The sequence below is a fragment of the Prorops nasuta genome, unplaced genomic scaffold, assembly GCF_024137725.1.
Source record: "Prorops nasuta isolate Cenicafe-Biocafe unplaced genomic scaffold, Cenicafe_Pnas_1.2 PNAS00114, whole genome shotgun sequence".
In the NCBI taxonomy this organism is placed as follows: domain Eukaryota; kingdom Metazoa; phylum Arthropoda; class Insecta; order Hymenoptera; family Bethylidae; genus Prorops; species Prorops nasuta.
The window spans coordinates 1-9,400 of record NW_027116911.1 but is presented as its reverse complement, the minus strand read 5'-3'; positions in this window follow the sequence as shown (position 1 = coordinate 9,400).

Below are 9,400 nucleotides of genomic sequence, written 5' to 3'. Positions count from 1 at the left end.
TCCTGAATTTTTCCCTGCACAATTTCAAAGTCTTACCCCGTTTAACCGATTGTGAAAATCAGCTAATGCAATTTTTCACGAGATTTAGCCTGGTTCTCCGGTGTTTCTCTCGCTAACCTATAATAGGTCCAAGGCTATATATATATATATATATATATATATATAGTGAATCGATAGAAGCTGAAGAAATTCAAAAGACAAAACCGAGAGAGTCGTGTTCGGATTTTAATATTAACTTTCTCATAATAAATCGTGGGATGACATTGCAGTGGGGTGGTGTAGGTGTCGCAAACGGAAGCAAGGGGAGGGGGGAGGGAACCGGAAGAAGGAAGTTATTTGGAGGAAGAGACTCGGTGGTATGGTTGCGCGTTATTAGGAGGAATTTCGAGGGACAAATCGAGCGCAGCGCATTGGCGTAGGATTGGAAGTAAGAGCGTGCGATGCTGCCGGCTTTCATTTGGAGAACAAAGGGAGGAAGGTGGCTCTTAAGACAGAAAGGATCGATTAAGTCGAGTGGATTCTGTCGCCGGTTAACGAAGAGGGCCTCACTCCGCACTCCTCTTCCTGCACGGAGGCAAAGCCTGATCGTGGAAGACAGGAGAGTAACGCCAGCTCCTACAACTAGAGAAGTGAAGTATTCGGTGTGAGGTGAGGGACACACAGACTACAGACAGACGCTCTTAATGGAGAACTCGTTTGGACCGTGAGCTTTCTGCTCGAGCGCCTTCCTTCGTTCCCTTTCTACCTGTAATACCTCCCTGTCGCTTTTCACGATCCGCTCTTATCATTCGCCTTATCTCTTGATTCAATTCTGACCCAATTGCACTCTCCTAGCCCTGTCTCATAGTCGATGCACCTGTCTTTCGACCCAACTCAAATTTCTCCTCTGCTGCTGAGAAATATTAAATTCTTATATATATATATATAGAATATAACGAACACCTTTATACTCGCAGCAGTAAAAACACTCGATTTTTATAGTTAAATATATATATATATATATATATATATATATGAGAGGGAATATAACGGAATCCTTTGAACGGTTCTCGCAAGCTGCGTTAATATGATAATGTAATTAGCGCGAATTACAGGCGTCTCTCGTGAAAGCCGTGAAACAAGCTTGTCGTCGTCTACGACGACGCAGAGTAGAACCGATAAGGGTCGTGCTCCCTAATGCCGAGAGTGGATTGATAGATTTTCCTTTATCCTGGCTGCCGGCGTTGGCACTGGAGTATAGACCGTGGCCTAATGCACGGTGAGCACGTATATAGTGCAGTATATATAGCTCATCTGTCTTGATCAAGAGGCGCTTCGGAGAAATCTGGAGGAAGTTCGCATAATACGCACGAGGTACGTGGAGAACCGGAAGAGGAAAGCGGGACGAGGGAATTAAGTGCGTGGGCAATCGAGCCGAGAGTGCGCGAGTGTTTTATCGCGCGGAGGAGCTGGCTGGCTGGCGGGAGGTTCGGGAAGTCCCCGGTTTGCAGCTAGCAGGCCGCAAATTGCCGGTTTCCTCGTTGAAGGGCGTCGATCGGGCGCAGAAGAAACACGCCAGGTAAAAAGAGGCTCCGAGCGCCAGCGTCCCAGCTAACGATCTACCTCCGCTCTCGAAAAACCACCTGTCGAATCCAAACCCACTGGCTTCTTCCCTCTCCCCTCTTCCACCAGCCATACTACCCCTCCCCCCCCCCCTCCCTGCTCTTCCTCTTCCACAGCGCGGTGCGCTACACAGCCTACCGATCGATAGATCGTTCTCCACGATGGACGAGCACCACCGAGCCTTCCAAGGATTATCACGCGAATCCATCGTTTCAGACGCGCTGCTTCCCAAATTAAATCCACCCATTCCACCCTCGCACTCTTTCAATTTCTACTCCGCAGCCACTATACCAATTATATTCCGTTCGAATCCCTGAAAATCTCCGCGTCTCCTCTCGCGCTTTTCCAATTAAAACTCTGATATACCCACGCATTGTAATAATTTTCAAACGAAGTATGAAATGGAAACAAAGAACATAAAAGTTCTCGGGCTACTAAACTGGAGTATCGTTAAAAATTAAGAGTACCGCGTAATGGGCTTTGCGATATGTACAACGTACAATTGTACCGCTTCGAGTGGATATAATTTGCATCTGACTTGTTACACGTGCTGTAATGAATGGCACGTGACCCACATGAACTTGACAACTGAATTTTTATTCTATATCGTACCTATATATGCTTCCATCTCTTGTTGCTTCACTCTTCGTTTCGTTCGCGAACCAAGCTTTTTTTATATTCATATATATATATATATATTAAGCTGCACGTATTTAGCAAAAGTTACAATTTGGTTTCCAGCTCAATGGCAGACTCCGACGGGCGTGCATTGGATAACGACTTGACATTAAAAAGCATTTTTAGAAACAGTGCGCGAAAGGGGATCGCGCTCCAATTTCCCCTGACGCTTTTTCGCCTTTTTACGAGGCACACGGTGCATTACCGTGGCATAAAAAGGGACGGCGAGAGAGGAAGGTGAATTTTACTGTAAAAGCAAGTTGGAGGCACCTGCGGTCAACCTGCCGCAACAGGGCGAATTCACCAAAGAAACGTGTAAACCAACCCGAAGCCTACAGCCACCCCGTCATTCTCTAATAATAGCCTTCCCTCGTAAACAAATAAATTTCACACTTTTTCCGCATAATCGTTGCTTGACTTTACGCTCTATTCAAATCTACCTGACGACGAACGCGATGGAGCGAGAATACTCGTAGGAAAATACTTCGTCAAAAGTGGCAAAAATTAGTTGACATTATGCATACGTATTACGTCACAATGACCTTCGGACAAACTTTAAGAGATAAAAGGCTACGCAATTTTAAGAAACTTGCGCAATGACGAAGTGGGTATCAGAGACGTGAAAATGCAATTAAAAATAACACACGATATATAAATTTTCGTCAGTTTTAATTTTAAAATTACGAAATTATTATATATATTCCAGTGAATGCAGTTCTCACCAAACCAGTTTAACGTGGTCGATGAATGAAACGCAAAGGTCGGACTTTCCCATACACTAAAAACTCTCAATGCTTTTATTTTTTTCCTTTATATATTAACTCATAAAAATAGTTTACAATTACATCTACCAACACCCTATAGAATTTGTCTCAGTGTCATTCTGCCTCTGCGTACCACTGTTCTGGCACGCACACGAAGCAAACAAGAAGAAGAAGAAGAAGAAGAAATGAGTTTTGAAAGGTTCCGATCGAGCAGGGAGGCAATTGCCAAGTACTCTGTTGTATAGCGAGGATATAAGACTATAGCTGGGTCGATTGAAGGCAAGCAAGCAAGCATGTTGAGGTAGCCGCGCCTCTCGTGCTAGATGGACGCGCGAGTCCACTTCCGGCGAGCCGGTAATATAACGCGAGAGAGTCCCAAGTTTTTCGCATCGCTCCGTCTCCCTCTCTCGAAGGACAAAGAAACCGAACTGGCCAGCGGTACAGCGTGAGATTGGCTTCTGCGGGTGATAGCCTGGAGCGCACCACTATGGACAAGTTCTGGCGTGTAATGGACTCCACCAGCCGGCAGGCGTACGAAGACGCGCAGCTGGAGAGGAGATTGGAGAGAAAAGAAGAGCAGTTTCGTTCCGAGGTCGAGTAACTGGTGAAAGGAAGAAGACGAGAGAGGAGAGATATAGATATATGTATGTGTGTGTGTGTGTGTGTACACATGGTACAGAGAGAGAGAACGTGCAGCATGGTGGACCAACGAAGCCAAATGAGGTCTTCACAGTCCAACTGATTCTCGAATTCACCAGGGAGCCATTTTCGACAAAACACAACGACTTACTATTATATTATATATATATATATATATACATATATACTACACACGAGTCCTGATAAAAGCTGAAAGCTGCGTCACGTACAGAATCGGGCGTGGTCCCACGAAAATTTCGATTCTCGTATAAATATATTAAATCGTTATACGAAACACTTAAATTATCGCGCTGCGTGCATGCAAATGCGGCTCTTTTAATTACAAGGAGGATTTAACCGCGAACGTTAATACCGAAATCCCGATAAGATAAGTGAATGCAAACATTGAAATTATAAAGTGGAGAGTCTTGGCGAGCGCGCGCGTACAGAGATTCTTCGTTCGGCATGGGAACTCGGGTGAACGCCATGTTCGATATGCAGACTCGCAGGTTGAGGAGGCTGGCGGAGCGCGAGGGGAATAGAAGGGGAGGGGGGAGGGAGTAATCCTGGCAAATTCATTCATTAAGTTTAAGGGAAATAGACACAGGAATCGCGCAGTGGGGTGGATTGATCCGGTGGGAAAGGAGAGGAAAAATTGGTCGGTGGAGAGTAAGAAATGGCATTGATACGAGAGGGAATTAAGAAGTCTGAGAGTGGCGGCCATATCCATGAAGAAGCGGCTGTTCGGTGGAGTTTGAAGCAGAAGGAAAGGGACGCGAGAGCCGGAGGAGGAGGAGGAGTGGGGGGAGGGGAGGGGAGGGGGGGATGAAAGCAACAGCAGCAGGAGCAGGCTGTGCAAGTGCGGTGCAGGTGCATCGAGCTGGTCGCTCGACGTTCGCGTGGCGCGGAGGGACAGGGACAGTAGAACGGCAACGACCTGTAACTAGAGAAGGATGCTGGAGACGTGGAGGAGCTGCAGGGGGTGCAGCGCGCTGCACGGTTGCAGCGCGCTCACCGAGAAGACTCGTGGCGTCCTGCTACAAAACCGGTTTTCCAAGTGGCAGCTTCTCTCGCCTCTGCTCTGCTCTCTCGGCTCAACATCCTCTCGGGCCAAACCACGTCGTCGACCGGATTTTCTCTCTCTCCTATCCTCTCCTACCTTATTACTCCCCCCTCACGTCCCTCCCCTTTCGCTTACTGTTACTGGATTTTCACAGACATTATTACAGTACATCGAGCAAAAAATATGCTCGCACGTTTTGTCAACCGACGGAAAATGAGCGTGGACGTACAGATATTTCCTACCTTTTATATATAATATTCTTCCATGTGAATTTTATAACGCAATTTCTCCACTCACCTGAAACAGAAAAATTATTTATGTAGTTTTGTCGTTAGGATTAACAAGGTTACGCGGAGAGATTCATGCGTATTTTTCTTTGGCTGGACCTTATCGAGTGTTATAGCTATTCGGCTTAATACATCCCCTGAGGAACATTATCGAATCTGTGCCAATAAATATACATATGGTTACAGTGTGTATTTGGATGATTTAGTAGATCGTATATTTGGGTTTGCCCGTTAGATACAGACTTGTGTTTTTGAGCTTATCGTTCTAATAAATCATACACGCTTCAAGGTTAATGCAGTCTGATTTCAAGTTTTGCATATTATCAATGCGATATTATATACATATAATGTACCTATATAGGATGTAGTCTTGAACCGTTTAATTTGGGGTATATTGCAGTTGTAATCAATGGAAATTTCGTTTCTGTGTGAAAGGTGCAGTAGTAGAAAACAGTGGGGGTCAAGTTGATGATGCTGTACTTTGGTAATAGGATTTGGTCTTGATCTGAGCTGTAGTACGGACTGAAGCTCCAGAACGATTAGGTACGTAGCACGGCTGGGCAAGCTTCGTCTGGCAGCAAAGCCGAGTAGTCCTTCGATTTGGTTCAAGGTGTCTGTCCAGTTGCAGAACCTAATGTGTGTGTGTGTGCGTTGTTCTGGTCAGTGCTTATCCTATCAAGGTGCGCTCGACCCCAGCCACGACATGTTTCAAAGCTAAATCTTTTGAAAGAGGATGCTCCTCGTCAAGCTGACCCATAGATTATCAGCACTGCAAATACTGCAGCACACGAAAATGTACAGTCGACGTATCCTATTTACCAGAGGCGAATTTTCCAAAATATTTTTACTGCAAAGCACTCCTAGAGGGGGATAAACTTTTATCAACAGGATACTTAAATGGACTATATCTACTTTGTGTAAGGAGAATATATATATATATATATATAGATACGCGCCTGTCCTCCTTCCTCTATGGTTCCAAGAGATACTCAACTATTGAAAAAGAAATTAAGCTCCATTCGAGGCGAATCTCGATAAATGTTAGCAGGATGATAGATATTCGAGCTTCCTAGTGAATTTCACGATTGCCTCCCTAGAAATCCCAGTTTAACTCTTCGCTAGCGGTTTTATTGGTGGAGAAATATGACGATCACGTGAGTCGCGGCACTCCTTCAATCGCGCAAAGTCTCCTACGTCTCTCGAATTTTCAGGATGAGATACGAGATGTAAGCGTGCCTGAATCAGCACCACCTGTGCCGCGAGCAAAGCGCACACAGGTGCACGCGGAGTGTGTTCGCGTGTGCCGGTGGATCGCACACGCGAGGACTCTGAGCTATATCCAAAGTGAATGAAGTGCTCTTTACCATGATGGAAGGGGAAATCCCGCAGCGAGCGAGCCAACCAGACACCAACTCCAAAGAGATCCTCTATGAATGAATCGCAGTTAAAAGCAATTCTTAGCGTTATATACGCGCACCATTGGACGCGATCCTATGAAATCCTAATAGAATCAAGTATACGAAACAAGAAACGTTCCGTTAATAACGTTCATGAAACACGAGACTCGAAGCTTTTGCCCGCGTCGTTTCTCTTTTCTTGAGAAATACAGAAGGAAAATTAAATATATACTCGTAGTTTAGTTTCACACAGGAACTAATAATGTAATACCAGATATACACAAACACACCAAGAAAAGAATGAAATAGTACCTATATACATAAGACACATTTGTTTAAAAATAATTTCTGCACCAGTTTGGAAAGTGACGACCGATCCCATATCTACCGGAAGTCTATCGAGAAAAAGCTGTAGCTATAGACCAACTATTGCACTGCAGATACATGCTCCATGTTCCCAGGAACTCGAAACTGTACGCATTGCTCGGGTATAAGTACGAGTCTCGGTAGAGTAACTTTAGCACGGTGGTGGTACATAGAGCAGAGATCATCTTGTGGGAGGAAAGGTTGACGAGAGATGGATTGTGTAACTGAGAATAGGAAATCAGCGGATTCTCACAACGATCGATTGATGCTGACGCGTATGGAGGGATCAGGTTTGTTGATGGCAAACGGGTTTGCTATTCTCTTTCTCAGAGTAATCCGAGAGTCGAGCGCTTATAAGGCCAATAGCGAGGGAGGAAGGGACTCGACTTGGTGTACTGCACACACAGATGCACCAAATAAACCGAGTCACTCGCTTTTAGCACATGCACACTGACACTCTGCCACGAAAATACCTCATACTCTCTCTCTCTCTCTCTCTCTATATATATATATATATGTATGCGTTTTTGTATACGTGAATAAGCTCTTCGCTCGGGCGGTTTCTCACAACTAATTTTCTTTTCTCGTGTGAATGTTTCATATATATATATATATATATACATATAGTAGAGTATATTTATATTGTCTTGGCGAGGCGTTGCACGGACCACCATTGTGAAATTCCCATCCTAATTGCACCGCAATCTTTTCAGTGAGAAGTTCCGCTGAGAACTACCAAGTGGGTAGAACACTTTCAAGGATCCGCCCGAGTCGTTTGTATCCAACGACGGCAGACACAGATCGTTAGGAAAGCCGATCGAGGTCGATCAATCAGCGGAAGTGGGTAATCGAACAGGGAAGAAATGATTACCTGCAACTTATCAATAACCTTCTGCAATCGGAACTCCAATTATCCACCAGCTTAACTAACTCGAGCAATTGCATTGGCGTTCGTGATCGCAAAATTTTTGCGCATTTTGCCTTTGCCAGAAGGATTTTTCAATGACCCATAATTACGCTCGGACTAAAAGGAAAATTGATACGAACGCCAATGGAAAATCTAGCATTTAATTTCTTTACTCTCGATCGCTGCAAGCTTTCACCGAACCTTTTCATTTCCAAAGATTCACCAGCGCATTTTTGGAGTAGGCTTTTCGACGGAGGGCAAATAGCTCTGAAACTATCCGACAATTAGCTTAATTGGGGAGGAGAGGAGATCGATCGATCGTCAAACGTGCAATATCGAACAAAATACGCTACTACGTTGAAATTAGATATTACCGATACTGCGACCACAGCAAGCGTTTATGCAAATATGGTTTTCGTATATAAACGTTCTGTACACCAGCAGTACGTTATAGTTATAGCTCTCTCGTTAATAATGATGTAATAATTCTTCCTATACGTGATTCGCCCTTGATTGACCAATCGATTAACGCAATTTTCAATCATTTCTAACAGATTACTGCAAGAATGACAATTTTCGCCTGAATGCTATACGTAAGCGTTGATTGTAACGTGACGAGGGTTTCGTGAGGTAATGTTAAACAAGAGTACCTATATATATAGTAAATAATTGTCTCTTTAAATCTCTAAATAAAAATATCGTCGAGTCACTGTCTTCTCCTGGATAAAAAGCTTGCCTCGAAGAAAGGGAATAAATAATTATTTAAAAAATGTGAGTCATCGTCGACGAAGCTTGAAAAGAGCTCTCTCAACATTTTATTGTTGCTGCAGTGAGGAATTATTAATATTTTATATATAGTGATTGAAAAAAAGGGGAAAAAGGGTTGATTTCTCGAGGAGGCTGTTTGAAAATTTGGAGCGTGCATTATCTCGTTGATTTGGGAGAGTGGGTCGGACGGGAGAGTCGATAGAATGTAGTTCAAGTATTATGGGTGCGACACTTAGAAATTGCTCGGTTGTTTGCACGTACGAGCGGCTCTCTAAGCGCGGCAATCACGGGGCTTGCTTGTATAACTTTCGGGCTTTCCGGACTAGGCGAAAGTATTGGCAAGTACTCCAAACAAACGTGCCATTCAAGTCGGCCATCCCTACACGACAAAATCAATGCTGCCGCTGGAGGCAGTGTTATTATCGGATTTTCATAAAGCCGGTCAAAGGCGGGATGTGTCATAAAAAAGCAAGCATACGCCCCCGACAAACCCCTCGCTTTTCCATACCTTTCCACCCTTCATCTTTATCTTTCACCATCGTCCTGCCAATTTCAATTGTTATTACTAAAAATCCTATCGCTTTCATCCCACCGAAGGCCCGCGCTATAGATCCATTCCTCTCTCTCTCTCTCTCTCTCTCTCTCTTTCTCTCTCTCTCTTTCTCTCTTTCTCTCTACTTTTCACAAACTCCCCCATTTAATCCAACTGATATTTCCGCATATCCGCTTAGTATTCTTTTTACAATCTGTATTTCATACAATTATGTATTGCACCAATAAGCCATTACGTTATTGAAAGGCATCGTATTTTATTAAAACACGGAAATCATGATTTTTTCAACAAAAATATTTTTGTCAAACATATTTTCAATTAGTCAAATTTTGCTTGTTTTTTGCGTGTAAGCCAATATAAAAAAAACAAGCGATAT